At 40.0% G+C, this 21,327-nt stretch overlaps 1 protein-coding gene across 1 annotated transcript in view; it reads right to left on the reverse strand.

The window, feature by feature from the left end:
• foxj3 (forkhead box J3) overlaps window positions 1-18,389 on the reverse strand; it is a 111,369-nt gene extending 92,980 nt beyond the window's left edge. The window contains exon 1 of the mRNA XM_023410720.2: window positions 18,139-18,389. The gene's annotated coding sequence lies outside the window, so the exon portion shown is untranslated. The remainder of the gene's footprint in view (window positions 1-18,138) is intronic.
• Between the last annotated feature and the right edge of the window lie 2,938 nt (window positions 18,390-21,327).

Consider the following 21,327-nt stretch of genomic DNA (forward strand, 5'->3'; position numbering starts at 1 on the left):
GACCACTTAAGGCACTAGCAGGCCAAGCATTTTGGTGGCAATCTTGAGAGCCAATGCTCATCTGCATTCACTAGATCCAGTTCAACATTGATGTTAAATATTGAGCCAGTCTCTGAGGCGAGCGGTGAGGTAAGAGGAGCTTCAGTCCGTCTGCCTGAGATCAGATATTATCACATGGTTAACTGTACACGTCAGCCCTCTCAGAAAAAACTGTGTATGAACCTCATTTTCAAATGCGACAGAGACGTGTTAAAAGGAAACCATGGTAGAATTACTCAAGCGTGATTTAAAGGAATTACCTGGGTGGCCAATACATGTTTTGAGAGTGCTACACAGAGCTGGAATCAGGTCATGAATTTCAAATTTAGACAGTGGATCAGCATCGGCAGCTCTGGAGCTGGAGCTGAGAGAAGGCGCTGTAACACCGGTTATACTGAAAAAGAGCTCTCACTTTTAAACCCAGAAAGTACAAAGTAAAAACAAAATTCAAAAGGAGTTGAAATAGCTTGAGGTTTGATAGATTTGTTAGATGTTCCTCTCACGTAAAGCCTAAAATGGTCTTTATTTAGGATGGCACTGAAGCTGGAGCTATAATTAAAACCATTTTGCTTTTTAATCAATATTCAATCTCTCAGAAATAATTAACAGCATATTAAAGAGTTTACTGCCTGACGGAGCTGGATGCCTCTACATCATTAAGCTGTTGAAGCGCTGCTCTTTGACTCTTCATGTCCCATCTCACTGGTTTACTGCGCCTCCATACAAGCTCTTTAAAATGCTCCTCGAGTCATACTGTACCTGCAAATGATAACACAGCCCACTGATAACATCCAGAGTACATACTCTCCCACTCTCACTGAGACATGGCTTTTAACATGCAACACATAAAAATGTGAAGCTACATGGGTGTACATGTCCATGACAAATGTAAGACTCATGCCAGTCCCCTGAATGCAAAAGCTTTTCAGGAAATAAAAGCTCTTTATGATCAAGGTTTTCAGGTTATATATTCCTGAGGGGCGGTCACCTGCCATAAATCCATGCCCTTTTCCCTTGAGTGATAATGCAGTCTGCATTGGAAGTTGCACAACAGGACAACACAGTTTCGTGTTTTCTTGCTAAGACATTGTAGTCACTTGTAGCCAGACAGCACTCCTAGTGTCAGGTTTTTGACCTCCAGACTCAAACACTCTGCCAAGTACATAATATGCAGGTCACACATATGTCAACAGCTCACATGTAGATACAAACACAGAGCAAAGTTGAACATAGCCCAAGTTATCAATCATCTGCTTGATCAAAATATGTCACATGCCTGAAGAGACGTACAGAGAACATTAAGTAGGGGGGACTCTCCAGATGACTTCCATGGTAATTTGGGGGCAGCATGGTTTTTGTCTAATGCTGATTAAGGAGACAGAAGTAGAGTAAAACATGAGGCGGAGGCCATCTACAGTGCTATGATAGACCAGGAATTTGTTTTCAGGTGGAACGGACAGCTCTCGGTGTCTATACCTGTTCTCTTCACCCGGCTCCGTTCCAGATAATTTCAATTAATTTGGTTTCCTGGAGACAATGTTGCTATTTATCTGGGTGTGGATGAGCGGAGAAGGTAGCAGCAGTCATTGTTGGTTTAAGCACTGCAGTCAAAACACCTCCTGGCAAAAAAAAATTGATTCATCATTGTGAGGTTACTGCTTTACAAAAGCCACAATAGGTCATCACAAAACCAGAGGATTTACCATGACAAACAGAAGACACGTGATTTAGGCCTACAGTCAAAGGTTTTTGGCTTCCACTGCTGCACTGACAAGAAATTATTTGTTGGTAACTCATAAGTACTGGCACTCTGCCTCCGGTGCCTCTGAAGAAAGGCGTTTAGGCAAATGGTGGATTTGTAACAAGCAATATTTGGGTCTAACAACACGTGGTAGTCTGATACAGCAGAGAAACCAAGATAAAGCAAAATCATAACTAATTTGAGGTTGATATGCATCAATTACAACAATTTATAGTCTTGAATGCACATTCTTTATTCAGCTTGTCTTGACTTTGGTTAGATTTTCAAAAATAATTTTGATCATCATTCATAAATATGTAGAAATGGAAATAACTGAAAATAAGAACAGTGATGAAAAAATTATTTGAGAACTGCAACTAATGATTCTTTTAATTGTCGATTAATCAGCATTGCATATTATTTTCTCTATTAATCGTTTGGTATATAACACATCACAACAGTGAAAAGTCCCCTTTATAATTTCATAGAGACCAGCATTTATCTGTGTACAAAGGGACGTGTTGCACTGTGAACATTAGGCTACTGTTGTTTTGTAAAGTAAAGGGATGAACTATGAGATGCCATGACACTTAAGTATAATTAAATCAATGCATTCATGTACATCATGAAAAAGATGGAAAGCATTATGAAGGTTATTCATTCATTACAAAGGTTGCCAGAGTGAGGAAAATGAATAAACAAACTGGCTCACCCCTAACACAGAACTGTGCTAAATGTTGCATTTTAAACTACAAATGTCACACATCAAGCTCAGTCCAAGTTTTAACATTTCAAAGTGATACTGGTCAACTTATTTTTCAACAAGATTAAAACTTAGTGTCAGTTAACCAATCTGCACTTTTTACAGCAAGTATGAGGAACAGTCAACCTGTTAGTCAGTCAGCGGCAAGTAAAGGCCACAGCTGCCGCAGACACCCTGAGGAACTCCGATGACGTCCCCACCCAGCACTCCCTCTGATAGCCCAGCCTGTCAGAAACACAGGAACTCCCTTCAGTGTGAAGAAGCAGTCAGACAGCAGTCTGAGAGTGTTGTCAGACAGGAGGCTGGAGCAGAAGGAGGTACTGTACTACTATTGTGAAATCGGCTGTGGTGTTTCCAATGAGGAACTTTAATGTCAGAGGAGGAAGGTGAAGAAGCTGTGTGGGCAGCTGACATTTAATTCTGCTCTCTACTGTAATATATACATAAAAAATACATAAAAAGTAAATCAGCAATAGTTCATTGTCCAGTCTGTCTAACTACGATTTAAATGACCCATGTGTTGCATTAGGGCTGAAGCCAGCAATTATTTTTGTTGTATTTCTATGTCACATACAATAAAGCACAAAGAAATCTGACAGGCATTAACCTGCAGGCCTTTATAGTTGCAGTGGGACTCAGGTATTTTAAAGGACTAAGGTATTTTACCTGCATAGCAAGCACAGCAACCGTGGTCCAACTCCAGTTTCCAAGTTCTTCCAAAGTCTTGGCTCTCAAGATACTATATTCTAGTGGTACGAAAAACTATCAGCATAGTGTTTACAGATCTAAATATGCTTTTCCAGTCACACATAAGCCTCATGGCAACTCAGACAGTGAAAAAGAACTGGTTGTCACTTGCATCGATATTAGTGTTAAAGCTATTGATTTTAATGTTATTGATTAACAGTTAGATAGCTGACTGCTTTAAAAGGATAAGGAGCGAAAGAGTAAATAAGTAAATGAGAGCAAATCAGAGAAATTAAACTGAAACTTGACTTAAATTGTCAATTGTTCCAATGCAATATTGTAAGAAAAGTAACCAAAATAACTCAAAAGATCCTTTTTATTTTGGAGGTGGATGGCTAGCCTATCTGGTATTTTCTCTTTCCACCTCTGTGCATCTTCTCTCCAACGTATGTCACACCACAGTGCATTACAAGGAACAACACAACCACTCTCTGTTGTTGTCTCAGACAAAGCATTTTAATCCATTATCAGTCTAATTTGCCTAATCTTCATGGTTCTTGAAATACGGGGGAAAATGCACCAAAGAATCCTTTATTTCCTGACTTTTATATCCTGAAGCTTATAGGCAAAAAAGCTCCAGTATTACTGCCCCTGAATAGTTATAGAGAGTTAAAGACCCCATGACATATTGTAGGTCTCAGCTTGTGTGAAGTGGCTGTTAACCTCTGATCGATCTGCAGAGCTCATCAAAAGTCTTGAGTGCTTTACATTATTGGATGAGACAGAGGCCAAAGCATCCCAACATTGACTGGGGATTTAATTCTTTATGAGAGAATAAAATCATGTTCGCACAGCTATTTGACAGCCCAGCACAGACTAATGGGGTTTATGGCACACTTCATGAACTGAAGCTTGGATGGCAGGTGAAATATTCCTGCTGCACATCAGTTGTCTCACCCACAGCAAAGTATCTCCCCATCTTCATAAATCATTATATGTAGTCCCCAGTTTATGGATGGTTAAAGAATCTACAGAGGAAAAACGGAATCAACTTGTTTTGGTGTGATCCTTCTTATGACACGATACTGTCACTCAAAATGTTTTGTTGGAGGGATAAGTTAACATATCACATCTTTGTAGTGAACTGTAAAACTCCAGACACTCACAAAGCTCAGAATTACACCAAAAACAACCTTTTAGGATGCTAAACTTTCAGCAGAATCCATACTAAAGCCTCTTTACATTTGGTAACAGTGATGATGATGATGATGATGATGATGATGCACTGTTTTGTCTTTTTTTTTTCTTCTTTTTTTCACACACCACATCTTGTTAGTTTAAAAGATAAAACTAATTAATGTGGCAACATTTGCATCTTTACCTCTGCGATTCAACAGCGAAGGGAAAAGAGCAGCCACAGCAGGCTAATGAATGTTTGATTTGAGAGGGAAGACTTCCTGTCACTTCCAACACTCCTGACATAACCCTCTCCTAAACCCCTTAAATTCTCATGCTCTGCTATCTGGCACGGCTGTCGGCGTCTCACCTATTTCTTCCACCTTCCCTTTCTCCACTTTAAATTCCTGAGTTCATCCCCCCATCCTTGCCCCCCCACTACCACCACCACCACCACACAGGCTGCGCTCATTACAGCGGATTTGCATGTCTGCTCCACAGCAGTATGAGAGGAGATGAAACAGAACTCCCAGTGGCTGCCTCTGCAGAGCTTCACTCATCTGACAGAAAGAGCTCCACTTTGGGCCCCAGACACAGCCAGCAAACAAATGCAGGCTTCTTAAAGGGGCCATACGCATACACACATGCGTGCACACACAAACAAACACAAAGATACTCCCCCGAACAGAATTTACACTGCACAGTATTCAGTTTAAATATATCTATATGCAGGAAATAAATTGAAAAACAGAAGTCTACCTTCCAGCACACTGCTTCGCTCTCTTTGCAATACCAATCAAACTTGCTCAGCTGAGAAGGATGAGACCACGAGTTACGTTACTGCGCCAGCTGTCTCCATTCCCGCTGAGAGATCACACACCGAAGACCATCTTTTTTTAATGTGTATGTCATGGTCTCTCAAACCTGCCCTTAAGGTTTTATACAGCCAATTTGTCAGAGAGCTATGGCTAGGTGATCATTCAAAAACACTGGCTACAATCTTTCTCTATAATTGTATTATAAAAAATATTCTCATTGTGAGATAACATCAGTTTCAAAAATTCTCCCCCAGCATGAAATCTTAAATACTTGAAAATGTTTTTTGTTCCAAGATGCTGTTTTATTTATATTTCCATCCTGATTGATGGTCAAAGTCAATTTATTATTGGGGGCCAAGCAGCGAAGCTACATGGGTACCCATAGTGTTTCTACCTTTTTTTTTTTTTTTTTTATCTGCAATGGGAGTGTACGGCAGCCCCTAGAATCATATGGTATAAAGTTTTTAAATTTGGCACAATTGGGGACCGTCATGCTTTTCACCGCTCTAGCACCGCCAACAGGTCAAGGTTAAAGTGCATTCACGCATGTAACTTTTAAAATGTGTAACCAATTTTCAAAAATTAGGTACCATTGGATTACTTGGATCAAGCAGAGTTCACTGTCAATTTCACCATACAGGTGTTTTTTTGCTACTCCTCGGTCAAACTCAAATTGCCAAAGATAATCTTCAAACCATGCCTCACAAAAGTCATCACATGGACTTTATATTCTTGAAAGCATTCGTCTGCCGCATCACGGGGTAGCTCAAGAAATATGGTGTCCTTTGACCCAGGGGGCACAGCATTAGAACATTTCCATTTTGCCTATTATTAACTGCCTGCTATTGACTGTCGATGTGTTTGCCTTATAATCAAAATTCCTGTGTCTGGTCTTTACCAAGATTGACACAGATGTTCCTCAAACCAAGCCTGGAAAATTTATTTGTTGGCTTTTTAGATTGCAAAAGCATTCATCTGTCGGAGCATATCGAATTTGGCAGCAAAGTTGTCAAGCAAGAAATCAATTCATATCTCAGCCAATCCTTAATCAACTGACATAAAATATGCTGTGAATGCTTACAACCATGGCCTGAATAATGAAAATAATTTTTATTTGCAATCTTAAAAGGATAGTATTCTTAACACTAAAATACTCCATAAAAACCCTATCAACTTTTAACCATTTGATTTTATCTAATAAATACGTGTGTAAGAAATCATTAAATATAATGATCTTACAAATATGGATGATTTGAATCGGAAAAGTCACACAAAGCTCTCCATTGCTGACTTGAACCTTGAGAAGGGCTTTTAAACCTCAAAAGGATAGGGAAGGATAGCCATTAGAGCAACCACTGCTGACAAGAGTTCTATTCCTCATGTCTATATCTATGTACACAGCTTCTGTACACAGGGTAAAACTGCAACATCTCTGAAATGGGTTCAAAATATCATTCAGTTTTAGGATAAGCTGGTAGAGTAGTATTGCTCAATGCAAATGTGAAGACAAACATGCTCTGACATCACCACATGCTCATCATTGCTTCAAAATTTACCATGAGCAGAAACACAGACGTTTTCTGGTCAGCAATGAGTAAATGTCACACAACTGTGCTAAAAAAAAAAAAAGTGGCAAAACCACAAAAAAAGGGAAAGAAAAGTCAATGTTTCGTTTTTGGTCTCCTTCAAATTAGGTGCTTTTGTTCAGGATGACTCACTTGGTGAAAGTGCTGCATCATGTGCCATGCAACATGAGTCACGCCCAAAGAGAAGGGCAGAGAGACCCATACCGTGCAAACTCCTGACCTGACCTGTATTGTTCCCCACTAACCACAGACCTCACTTTACCCCCCTTCAATGACCTGCAAACTATGGAGAATGATGGTTAAAACATGTCATATTTTTTTAACTTATTTATACCCTAACCATATCTTCTTGAAATAAAAATCAACTAACACATTTTGCTGCTATGAGTTGTCTTGAAATCCATTTGTTGCATCATATCGACAAGGAAAATTCTACTCAGTCACCCGTCTCTGACTCATAGGTATGAGAGCTCACTAAGCAGATAAATAAAATAAAGAGAAATTAAAAATGAGAACTTGGACATTATTTTTGTTTCAAGACTTTCAGATCCATATTCTCAGAAAGTTGCACTATTAGGATGGGCATAGATATATTATAAATAATTTATATTTATTACTAATTACAAAATAAGGCACAACACATAGATTTTTTACATGATTTTTTTTTCTGCCAAAAAATGTCCAGGAGAACTGCCTACAAAAGGTTGGGGACTCTTTAGCAAACCACACTGTAGCACAGATTAGTCTAAAGATAAGTTACATTTGTTGACTGCAGGTTGAGATGACTGTGAACCCACAAGCTATTGTGAAGACTTACCTAAATGACTTCAAAGTGTGTTCACTGCCATTCAGAATTGACTATTCAGTGTTTCACCTTGAAAGCTTTTTTTTTTTTTTTTTTTTTTTTTTTTTTTTTTAAGTGGTTGAGTGAAGGTGAAATGAAGATGGTGACATGAGTGGCTGGGTCAGTAATGACATCATAAGAACCCCTACTGCCACCACCACAAAACACAGCCAATAACCAACCATGTAACTTTACTTGTAATACCTTTCTTTATTTCTGGAATGTGGGAAATTAAAAGTTGAATTTTCCCATTATACTGGAATTTTTTCTGATGAAGAGAACAAGATAAACCTATTGTATGACTACAGGATTACAGTTTAAATATTGTTAGCTTTGTATCATTAATAAATCTACTTTTTGGTGGGGTTTTTTTTCCATCAATTTGCTGGATGCAGTACTTATGGAAATTCTTGAACCTTTTTTTTTAGTTTTGTTAGTGTTTTTGTGAGTATGAGTAAGTCAATATGACTGTTTCCTACCGCAGGATAAAAGCAACTTATCGTTGTCTGTATTTTTGCATAGTATTTCATGCATTATAGCAATCTGGCTGATTGGAAACCGCTAACTGCTGCGATTTATGAACCAAGTGACAAATGTGTTAATAATAGTACAAGATATGGTGAATAGGTGAGAAACCCAAAGTTATTATTTAACAAGTTCCACTGATATGAGTGGAATCTAGCTGCTTAATTGTCATCTGATAAATGTTTCTGCCACGTGTGGCATATTCTGTTACGCCTACAATGTGATGCACAGGATGACATCCTCTTTGCAAAAACTAGACAGAGTATGTTGCACACTGTACACGAAGCGTTCTATCACAGCCACAAACTAAAGCTGCATAAAATGAAGTGCGCAATGGAAACCTACTGACGTTAGGCTTTGTGTCCTCACAAAGTGTGTCTCCAAAGCTTGAAATAAAACTGTTCCCAAAAACAGAGATTGAGCTGAGATGATTCTAGTCCAGAAGTACAAAAGTAGTCACTGCTATTTGCAACTAAATTATATGACGTTGTGTTAAGTCACGTGAAATTATTATCAGTTTTGTTTGTTAAACACAATGAGACCCTTAATGGCACTTTGTGTGTTCATTATGGAGCACTGTGTATGACCTCTACTTGAAATGCATTTAAAAATGTGACTGTTAAAAATGTGTTTGCATTTCTAGTGACTGAAAAGCATATGTGTGATTCTGTGGTAAATAATGTGTGCTGCCATAGTGAATTTGTGGGTGTGCCCAGATTTTCTGCTAGAGCCTGTAACACAAAGAGTTGACTGGCACCGGTACTACCAGTGATCTGTGGTCCACCTTCATGCTCCAGTAGCAATATTCTAGCAAGCCACAGCAAATAAAAGGACATGTTTTTTTGTAGCAGACTGAGCATATAGTATATAGGCGATGATGTAGGTGTGCCACTGGACTGAACAATTTCATGCTTAGATTGTATAAATGCACCAGGAGGATTTCACTGCAAGCAAAATGCTTGATAAAACAAAAAGGGAAAAGCCTGAGTGATGGTCAAAATGGTTCACCACTAGGACTGCTTAAAAAGAAGCAAAAACATGACAAAATTCATTGGAGAACAGAGACAAGATAAAAAAAAAAGAGGTTTCAAAAAGGCAGACATTTCGGATGACTAAACAGGGATTATCAGGCATAAACCCAAGCAGCAATCAGCATTAACCAAAGACTTGATAATTTGTTCCTCTCCAATTATAGTCATTTTTGTCAGAGCATCATTTTGACTTTCTTTCACTGGACTCACACAAAAAGGCAGAAATCAGAGCACTGTGAGCTGCCTGCAGAACTTAGCTGGAGTGTGGCTGGGCTGTACAGGGCACATTAAGTCATTTAAGTCCCCATGCTCACAGTCCTTCCCTAACCCCCCACTGTACACACCAGTAGCCCCCCACCTTCTCCACCCCCTAGCACTAAGCCTTTCAGACCAAACACTGCTCTGCCTTCTGCATCTTAATAAGAGGAGGGAAACTAGAAGGGAAGTGAAGGCATGGCAGTCTTTTAGAGGAAGCTGAATAAATGACTGAACACACACCCTGGGGCGGGCATGCCGGGGGGTTTCCAGGAGGTCGGAGCGAGCGGGGCCAATCATGTCAAGACGAAGGCGGCAGACTACAACAAAACTGACATATCAAAGCAGCCAAGCCTTGTAGAAGGGAAAAGAGCAGCCAAGACAGTGCATTCAATGGCACAGCTTGTTTCTGCTTCAATGAGAGACAACACAACCAAAAAACGGCAATTAGCGATTAAAGCAAAAATTCCATCCGCTGTAAAGCGGCATCTTTTTCCAATCAAACACCAGTTCGAACCATCAATGTGAGTGATCCTGTGGCCTTTGATCCCATCAAGTTTTTCTTTTCAGAAGTAGGCAAACTGAAAACTAGGCTTTTTGGAAGACTGTTTATGAACCCAAACTTTCTATCTCCCATTCTAATCCAAATAATATTTAAGAGCAACTGTTCAAACTTTACCTTGACAGTACAGCCAAAACTATCATTACTAAAACAAACTGACTAGGATTTGAGGCGACTTTCACTGATTCATGCCGATAAATGCTTTGTCTACATGTAGAAACCATAATCTTTGACAACCTGTAATAACTGGGAATGTGTAATATAAAAGCACACAGACATTTCAGGATTATGAGAGCACTTAAATGAGTTATGTTTTTAAATTGGCTTGATGAGAGCCAGTGTGGCCTTAAACTCAGTTTGCTTCTAATGAGATATCAAAGCTCAAATGTTTACTATGTATCTTCTTTCCTTGTGATAATGAAGGGAATCCTCTGAGGTGGCTGCCATGCTGACACAGCCTTTGGGTGCTTAAATCCAAAAATGGGTGCATTAAGTGCATTTTAATTGACTTATATTTACCCAGTGTATTGTCTTGCAAATAAAAAAGATCTTCTGGCACTCCTGGAAGACTTAAAAAGTAGGTCACTCAGTCTCCTGTGAGTCATAGATTTTGGCAGGGGACCAAGAAGAACAGGTATGGGAGAGACAGAGCTAGAGTTGAGAGGGGCCTAATGGTTTACTGATACTTTTTCATCAGTATAATAAAGATAATCAAGTTCACTTACAACTGTGCATTTTGTTGTACAATGTGATATTAAGCAAAATTGGATGCAGAAGTTTAGGGAATTAAAACCAGAAAACTTCAGTGTTATACACTTTACTGCATCATAAATTTACACACACAAAATCATATTGTAGTCAGGCCTCCTGAGGAACATTTCAGCCTAGTAACTGCAAACTCTTCTACAATCTTTTTATCCTACCATATAAATTTCCTTCGGTAAGGCCGACACAGATTTCTCAGATTGCAGGTACAGTCTCATTCCTCTCCAGGGCCAAGGCTTTCCTCCAAGGGCCACAGCACCTTGGCAAAGTAGTTGACTTGAGGGGTCAGAGATGGGCCTGAGATTTCCAAATAGTTACTTTTTGAAGGTGGTGACTCAGCCTGGTCAAAGCTGTCAGTCACAAAGCCACCTAGGGACAACCACATTTTGAGGCAGCGATGATGTGCACATCACAGGCCCTATGACCGACACACCGATACTTTCTTAATTACATTGAGCAACTGGCACAGACCACGTCGCCTCAGTCATTGAGCCCCTCCCCCAGCTAACCTCTCCGCCCTCTCATTCATCCACCCTCAGGGAGAGGCATGCAGGCCAGAGGAAGTATGACTCATCTGAGTAACAAGATGCATTCTTCTGAATTCTCTACAGACGTGTTGTTTGCTAAGTGAAGAGCACAGGAGACTACGGCGCAGAGAGAGATAAAGAAAAAGAAGTGTGGATACAAAATTAAACAATAATCAAGAGACAGACTACGTGTGAGAGCAAGAAGGAGGGATGGGGTGGGAATGACGGGGCAAGAGCGAGTCATCACTTGTGTGGGTTTCCTGGTCCACACAGATCAACATTTCCTCCAACTCCACCGAGAGAATCCTTGGCTTCTGTTAGGGGTTTTCTGAATCACAGATGGAGATTCCAAGTACTACATCTAAGGCTAATCTATCAGGTTTCACGCAGAAAAAAAAGCAACAAATGACGACAACAGAGAGGGGTTTTGACGTGCAATTCTGCTGAGCATGCAGGCAAAGCATATGAAAAAAGTGTTAAATCATCGCGTTTAACAGATCCACCACAACACAGATCCTTCCCAACCAACACCACATCTGCAAAACTTGGCACTCTCCCTTACAGATCATGAGCCTCACACACCACATCACACACAGTCTCCAACTTCTACGTTGGGCTATTTCTGGACTAGCCCACATTAACATTGTCTGAAATCACAAAACAAATGCAGAAGCTACACACAGCCTTCAAGTCTGATCAGCCAACACGAGACTCTTGAAATGTGGCTGTCTTGTGATTTCATGATAAATGATCAGTCTCCTACCAGTTTTAGTGTCAGCAGAGGATGAACTTGAGTGATGTGGCAGTAAACCACGTCCTCAAAACTCCACTATTTAACCCTGTTAAGCAGGCTTAAGACTGCGAACTTAATTAAACTTGACCCTCTCTGACTTTCCTCTCTGAGTCTGCAGACTGTCATTCAAACAGTGAGAAATTCTTCACTGTTGCTACATTGCACACAGTAATAAGCAAATGAACCTATGAGAGCTGACATAATTGCGACTTGCAATGCTCACCTCCTTTACAGACAGTAATACCAGTGCAGTGAACAAGCAAGTGTCTTTAACAGAAGAAATAACCCCACCAAACATCATTGACTATCTTCACCAAGGGAATTAAAGTCTAAGAGAAGTTGATTAACTTAGGGCTCTGGTTTGGTAATGCTAAATCTTAAATTCTGGTGTCCTGCACACAACACGGAGTGTTTACTCAAGCTTGTATGCATGCACCAAGCACCGCCTCACAGAGCAGTGAGATTACCATATTCAATCAAGACTAGTTTATAGTAGACACTACACTTGTCACTGCCATGGTATCACTTCTAAATTGTCATGTCTTGCATGCAGAAGGGAGCTGAAGGTAACATCCGGGAATACCGTGTTACTGAACTGTCATTTTAGTACAGAAGTAGCTGCCCATATTTGTATGATCTGTCATAAATAACAGCTCTGTGGTTGCGCACATGCAGGTACAGCAGCATTATTTAGCCAGTTGTTGGTCCTACTGTTTTTAGTTTCATATTTTCCCGGTACAAAACTGGCAGAAGTCCCTGTCTCTTCTATATTAAAACTATCTGTGGGTATTCTGCCGTTTTACCTGGAAGTCAATCTTGTATTCCACAGGAGCAACTGTAATGATTAAACCAGATACCAAATACTATGATGAAAGACCTGTTCTTATTACTTAAGCTGTGTCAGCTTAGCGAGCTCTTCTTGCCTGCACACAGCTCTAATGTCTCCTTAGAGTGTGAATCATATAAGCATAAGAATTGCTTCTACTGAGTGAAGAACAAAAAAGCTTAAGAAAAATACACTGATACCGAGGGCCTATCAAAACTCAAGGACAAAGCATACAATATGATGAATTATTAAATCCTTCAAGGCACTAAAAAGTCAAGTCAATCTTATTCATTTAGGACTTGGCTATTCATTACCACCCGTATAAGTAAAATCTCCAATGACACAGCTTCTACGTACGCTGCATTTACTCTAAAATCTTTTGTTTTACACGTCATTAAGCACCACATTAACTCCCCTTTAAGGGAGTTGATTTGTAGGCCCTGATCCTGTTTGCACATTTAATGCACTACAACCACGTAACACATAATCTATTTTTTAAATAAACACCTCTGCCCATGTACCTATTACAGTTCCGAGATTTGAACTTAAAGCAAAGATAAGATCAAACCAAACATTTATAGTAGACTTACAACTAAATTTATTAGTCTTTTTGCTACCAGAAGGCTGGAATGAGTCACAGAAACCGCCATGAACTACAGGAGTGGTCAACACCCCCTCCACCACCTCACTCCCCCACTCCACACCCCACACTTTCTAAACTTACCCAGCAAGCTCTAGTGAGGGTAGTTACAGTAGTTCCCCTGTAGAGAGATGGGCCCTGATTAGTCAGACTGGGGAAATAAATGTCTAAACACTTTCAAATGAAACATGTATCTGAGCAAATGTGCCGGTAATATTAGGCAACGAACCAGTTGAATTAAACATCACATGCTTCCCTCACTGATTCATGTCCACATCCAACTCCAACCCAGGACATGAATTGGAGCATCTAGGACTAGTTCACTGACAGATTCAACTCAATAGACTGGGAGGAGGTGGTATGAGGAGAACTAGGCAGTGTATTGCTGGATGAATAAAAAATGAAAGTGCAGTGCTTCAGTAAATTCGCTCTCTCCATCCCATGAGGAGGGGTGGTGGTGAAGGGGTGGGGGTGACGGTGGAGTAGAGGCTCGTTTGAAAACTGAACCAGTGCTGCATTCCCACATCCACCCGTATCCAGCGAGGGGCTCTTTAAAAATTCATTAATTTACAGCAAAAATAGATTAAAGCACCCAGCTGAGCAAAACTCAAAATTTGGCTCCTGAATAACATTAATGATAAAACATCTCCCTCAAGCCCAGGGGGTTTTGCCTGAAGAAGCAGTGCTCGCTTTTTTCACCTTACAGCACCTTGAGAATAATATATTTTCAATCATTACTAAAATAATGCAATTCTAATTGTCATTTTTAATTACGCTTTTCTCCGGATGACAAAAAAAATGAGCTGAGCAAAAACCTGCAAAAACTAATTAAAATCCATCCAAGGATCTGCCATTCCCATGATGCTATGCCAATGTCATTCTATTCACCATTTGATATCTCAGCTACAGAGACTCAATGACAGCTGCTCCAGGCCCCAAAAAACGCCTAGAACTGCAGTTACAGTAATTGCTCTGGCCAGCACTAAATGAGGTTCACTTAAGTGCAATTATCCCCCTCTGATCTCTCACATAAAGAGACTTCTTTAACATGGAGAAGTGGGCTCACACAATGTGACTGCAAACAAGATTCAAATTGGAATCAGGGAGGCATTTCCAGCAGATGAATGGCTTCATAGCTCATCTGCATTCTAGTGATGCACAGCGTTGCTAATGAAGACTGAGCCAGTCCCTTCTCACCAACACAGCCTCCATAAGAGCAAAACTTCACACAGGATATAAGCAGAGAATGGGGAGAAATTTCTGATAAAACTGTCCAGTCATTTGGCATGAGCCACATTAGAGGACAGCCTGGACTCCACACAGAGTAAACAGCTGTTAAAAAGAAAAGGAAGATCCTGTTTTTTTTTTTTTGCCCACCCAAGGTGAAAAATCCCACTGAAGGACAAGATAACGGGCAATGAAGCGAAGAGAAAGAAACTCCAACCTAAAATAACTACACATTGCCAAGCAGAGAGGAATTGAAACAAGCCCACTTTGGATTCAGACCAAAAATAAGTCATTGTAAAAAAATACTAAACGGAGGCCTTTGACCAACAGCATCACCACTACACCATGCCAGAAAAATATAGCAACCATCCTCATGAATAAATTGCCATCTGCCAATCGCATAACACAATAGGTTTACAGCCTAAGGGGGAAGATGTAGCGGTCTAATAGGGGTTGTTACAGAGGGTACCTGTTGGGTGCTGTCCAACTACACAGGGTGGTGAGGGGGGGGTCTGTGATGGGCATTCATGTTGCCACAGGCTCAACTACCACCAGGAGTCTGATAACTGCATCTCACGGATGGCCATTTGAATAATCACTTCAACAAGGGGAGAAATTAAAAAGCCTCTCAGTGAGATGGGGCTAGGCACAGGGCCACATACTGAATTCCAAATGAGGTGCTGGTATTCAAAAAGTAGAAACCCATTCTAAATTCACTGTACTATACTAGCTAACTGACCCTTGACATCTATCCAAATTAGCTCCACATCATGTCATTATTCTATTTAATCTGTTAAATTATACACTATCACCCCCAAGCTGAACATTATCTGTGATACAATGATGAAATGTCAATATTTATTTACACGTAGTTATTCTCTATTCTTTGTCTTCTACGGATGATGACAAAGTAATTTTTCTACAGAGATGACGGATGAATGTGCTACCGGCGACCGGCACACACACACAATGCAGGAAGAGAAGTAGGTGTCCTGTTTTTAAACCATTAGGCAATAGACTTTTCAAAAGACCACTACAGGCTAAAACTACCATTAACAAGAAGCTGTATCCCACTTCCCATTCACACTTTTAAACAGTTACTGAGACTACACAGGATCTTGTCTATTCTTTCTTCACAGCTTTTCAGTCCATTCATCAAAACCTTGAGGTTGTTTTAAAAAAAGGAATCAATAGGAAGTCAGTAACTCTGCTCAATGTGATTTGAGGTGAAAGAGCAAATAACAAAGAGTCATCGTATTACTAAGAATGCCTACACTTATGAATCAAAAACGTACATTAAAGAGCTTTTAGTCTGAGCCTGTGCAACATCTTCAGTCATGAACACATTGCTTATAAACTAACAGCGTTTGATGGATGCATCAGTAGCGCTCAGAGGAACAAATTTTACATTGTGTGTGTGCTGTGATTTATATTCCTGCATGCAATCTGTAAAAAGCACGCATCGGCTGCACTCTAGGTCTATTCTTCAACAGCCAGCCAGCAAACAACAGCAAAATGTCACTTTAACCGTTTATGACAATTATTCCTGCTGTATTTCACACAGTTGCTTCAATTGACAGACGTTACTACTTGTAAAACAGCACTCTTTCTAAAAAGCTGAATTCCATGAATGGCATCAAGATCCAAGGTATCTGTAGTGCAGGAGTTGAGACCTATCTCAGACCGAGCTAGGGACACTATAATAAAATGCCACTGAGCAGAAACTGCACATGGAGCCTTTTTAGCACCGTTTCATGAAACAACAGAGAGTGCAGTAGCAGGATGATTCACAGAATAAGACAGACGGACAAATGCTCACAATTTCTTGACAATATGTTAAGACTATTCTAACTCTGTCTTCTTGGATGGAGTAAGATCAAAACTTAAACACCATGTGTCTTCGACAGCTTCATGCACAGATAGCTTCAATCCAGACAGCTCCCTGTAGGCTTGCTATTTAAAGGATGGGTGATTAAGAAGCAAACCAGGTCTGACCTTTGATTGTGGGTGCTGACTAACGCTATGGGCATTTCGTTAGTTGAAGCATAAGGTCTGGCGCAGTTGGGATGTTTGGGGGAATGTTAATGTTTTGTTTTAGTCATAAATTCAACCTTTTACTGCAGACTTTATGGCAAAATAAACTTAAGTACGAGAATATATTATGATCAGCTAATAATTTGCACCTCATTGCACCCCAATCATTAAAATATCACCGTGGCCTCATTGATAAAACTTGCACAAGTTGACAGTGAGGCAAATTAAGAGTTCAGTCATCCATCCTCTAATAAAGGCCGTCAGGATAAAGCAAGGACACCGTTTTGTATACAGCTGCACGCAAATGCCAAGGCAGTTTAGTTTAAAGTTGGAGCATTAACTAATCTGTCTCTGCTCACACACCAAATGGTGAAACATCAAAACAAAGAGGTGCATGCCCTGAGAGATGTCTTGCACACAGGACCAAATATTTAACTGCAACACCGTTTGTGCCATCTCAGGGCGATCCACAAGGGTATATCACCACAGGCAAAAGACAGCGCCGAAATAAAATACAGTTGCATAAAATTCACCTGAAACATGCTTTGCACTTGTTGATTGTCCAGCCACATGACAAACCTGCGCCCTGTCATACAGCTCTACTGGCTTTACATACAAGGATCATTATTTTCTAGAGGAATTTATTAGCCGCCTGAGAAAAAGACGATTGACAGACGAGAAAACACGCTGCAACAGCTGTGAGTCAAATACCATCAGAGCACGCAGGAAAGCCAAATGACACTGGGCTCACACACACACACACACACACACACACGCACGCACGCACGCGCACACACACACACACACACACACACACTTCATGCTGGACACACAGCGTCTCACATACCAAACAGCTAGCTAACGATAGCTGTTGGAGGGCTGGGATAGGTCATTATATCCCCTTAATGCGAGGAAAACGCACACACACGCCTAGTCCTGGCCCATGAGAGAGTGCTCAGCTAAAGTTAGCTGGCTACCAAAACTGGCTAGCTAGCTGTCAAAGTTGCCCAGTCAGTTGTCACCGGTTGCACGGCGGTGCTAGCAGGCTAACGCAAGAGCTGTCAACTTGGAGAGTTACAGCAACACGGCCGGGGTGTACTAACACTGACCACGGGGCAACACTGACTGGCTCTCTGGGAAAAAGGTGTCCCCGCACGCCCCGCCTCAGCGAGCGGAAAGCTGTGTCAAGGCCTGTTCACCGGGCTCAATCCCCAGAACTTCAGTGCAGCTCACTTCCCCGTTAAAGTCGTCCATTTCGTGGGCCTTAGTTCAACTTCCATGCCCGTGTAGCTCACTTACTCTGGGTGAAAGCAGCTGTGACGGTGGCTCTCTGTAATCCTCACGGTAGTTTCAGAGTAACTGCCCCCTCCCCTTCCTTCCACCTCCTCTTCTTCAGCTAGCGGGAGCCCCCCAGGAGTGTCCTGCGCTCTTGACGTTATCGTCCTGTGCAAAGAGCAGCTGTAGCCGTAGCTTCGCCGGTGTGCCCGCGGTGCTGTGGCGTCCCTCCTCAGCTTCTCTCCGCCTTCTCCCGTTCGCCTTTCTCTCGGCTGCCGAGCCAACATCCGGGACTCTCTCCTCCTCTCCCCCCGATTTGGTTAAGTGCCCGGAACTACTTTCACATACGACGACGCACATGAAGGTTTTTTTTCTCTGTCTCACCACCCCTGCCGCCACAGAAACTAGCGCGCGGTCAAACGCACAAGCCCGCAGTAGAATCAGCAGTGGGTGCACCGACACATGAACGTATCCATAACTTGATCATCACTCAAAGTGCCTTCTAACGTAAAATATGGCCCTAAAAAATAAAGAATTTTAAAAGAGTAAGATGAGTCAGCATCGCTGAATAAAGACAGAAAAAAGTGGAGGATTTTCCACGTGGGTACCACTGTCTCATAACTCACCTTTCATTAAGTATTTGCAGTAGTGGAGGAAATATTCAGATCCTTTGCTTAAGTAAGAGAACTGATATCACAGTGTTAAAGTATACCGTAGTAAAAGTCCTACAATGAAATGTTACTCAGGCTCAAGTAAAAGTGTGCAGGAATAATCAGGAAAATATACTTGGCCTCAGTGACTTAAACCATCACATATGATTTGATTATTCTATATTCATTACTATGGATTACTGTCAAAGCAGGATTTTACCGTTTGTTTTGTTGGTTGAGGTAATTCTTTTAATAACTATTTTGAATAGAACTGCAACTAATGATTATTTTCATAACAGATTAATCTGCTCTTTTGTAGGTTCCTTACTGATTGTTTGGTTTGTAAAACTTCTGAAAATTGTGAGAAATGTTAGTGACACATTGGCAGTGCTTGTTTTGTCCAACAATATTTCAAGTGTCAAAATGATTAAAATAGCTTAAAATTAGTAAAATGAAATAAATAAATAAAGTGGCAAATCCTCACATCTGAGAAGCTGCAAATATTTGGCATTTTTGCCATTTAATTTGCTGTCAATCGACCAATTATTTCCACTGTACTTATATACTTTACTTATATATTATAAATTACTTATATATTTAAAAAAAAACAATTCAACTAATTAATTAAATTAATGAATCATCAAAATCACCAATTAATTCTGTGTGGACCACCTAACTGATTAATTGACCAATCATTTCAGCTCTATAGTGCTTGTAGTTCTCTGGGCGCTTATGGAAATCATCTTAAATGTATTAAATGTATAGTGGGGGCTACCAGGGGCAAATTTTTGCCGCAGGGTCCCTCAGCAGGTTAATCAGCCCTGGCTGTATATAATAATAATAATAATAATAATAATAATAATAAATACCTGTGGGTTTCACACGTTCTTATCAGTCTTTACGTCTGCAATTTTACGTTAATAACTTTGTTAATAAATAGATGTTGGTCTAGGGTTGCTGCTGGTTTGTGAATAAAAGAGGTAAGTGCCCTGCTTGTGGATAAACACGTACATGAGGTTCTCAGTAATGGACGATAACTGATCCAGAATTAGTTAATGATTTAGGATATTAAACAATTAGTGAAACCACTAGTTCAAATTTACAACACAAGGATATGACCTCCATGCTCTCAGTAGTATATTGTGTTCATGTTGACCTTGTCTTGATTTTCTTTTCTTTCTTCCTGAATAACTGTAGGTTTTTATATGGTCTGAGTTATACTACCTTTATTTAAGTTTTATTATTAGTATTATGCCAACATTGATATGATAGAAGCATTAAAAAATTACTGTCAGGGAGGGTTTACCTATGAATTCTTATACTAAAGTGTTGAGATACGTTATTGTTGTGGTATGGTTTTACTAACAACTGAAGGTCCTTTCTCTCCACTCAGAGGGCACAAGCTTCAGTGTGTAGGCCTATAATATAGACAATCAGGAAAATGTCAGCAGTCTGTAGTGGAAACAGTGGGCCTGGTGTTAAAAAAAAAAGTTCCATATGAAATGCCTACACATCTTTTATATACTTTTGATAATCTAGTTCTGACTTTTCCTCTGACTTTTGGATTTTATGAACCTTTCCAATCTGTTGCAAACTGACTGATTCTTGAACTGGCACACAGATCTCCGTTTATCTATTTAACTCATTGAGTATACTCATTAACATGATGTGCGGAAACTGATCAGATTAAACTACACGATCATCACATGTATCAGAAAAAGTAGCTCCAAGAGTTGTGATCGTCTGTTGAGCAGTACAACAGCGCCTCTTGTGGGTTGTTAATGGGAACTGCCGTTAATACACCCTGACAGTGAGGACTAAAATTATCACTTTCAATCAAAACATTTACAGCGATAATGACCAACCCTGCCTATACGATTATCAGGTAAAAGTTTATCAAATGTGTCAAAAAGCTATTTAGACCACATCATTTTCCATAAACCTTGCTTACAGGGTTTTAAAACCTAATGTGGCCTATTGATGCCTTTATACTATATAAAAAAAATTACATCCAGCAAAGCATTTTTTTCCATCAACCAACAGCAAGATGTCAATTTTGTGAAAAATGTGTTTTTAGCATATTAATTTGGATGTCCAAGTGAATGTTTGTGGATGCAAAACGAAATTTGACGACCAACAAGGCCTGTAATTATATAAATTATATATATATATATATATATATATATATAATTATTCTGAATGGGTTATTTTCTTACTTTGTATGGCGTTTCAGAAAAATAGAAAAGACAGACAGACTACATATTTCAGCTATTCATGTCGTAGCCTTTTGAATTTTTTTTTCTTCCAATTTTAGATATGAATCTCGATACACCGGAGGTTCAAATAAATTGATTTTTTTCCCTTAAGAAAGTGTTTAAAAAAAAAAAAAAAAAAACTTACCAGCAATTAGACGTCCAATCGTGTACTAAGGTCCAATGGGCCACGTGGGCTTTCAATTTATACCATTCAATCGTTTTTTAAAACAATTCACAAAAAGTAGAAGAGTTAGAAAAGTCAAGATAAGCAAGTCGTTTCTCTGTCGTACCATTTACTGAGTCAGTGG

This window comes from Seriola lalandi, unplaced genomic scaffold (assembly GCF_002814215.2).
Source record: "Seriola lalandi dorsalis isolate HSWRI2012SDOR001 ecotype SW California unplaced genomic scaffold, Sedor1 jcf7180002054431, whole genome shotgun sequence".
NCBI classification, from domain to species: domain Eukaryota; kingdom Metazoa; phylum Chordata; class Actinopteri; order Carangiformes; family Carangidae; genus Seriola; species Seriola lalandi.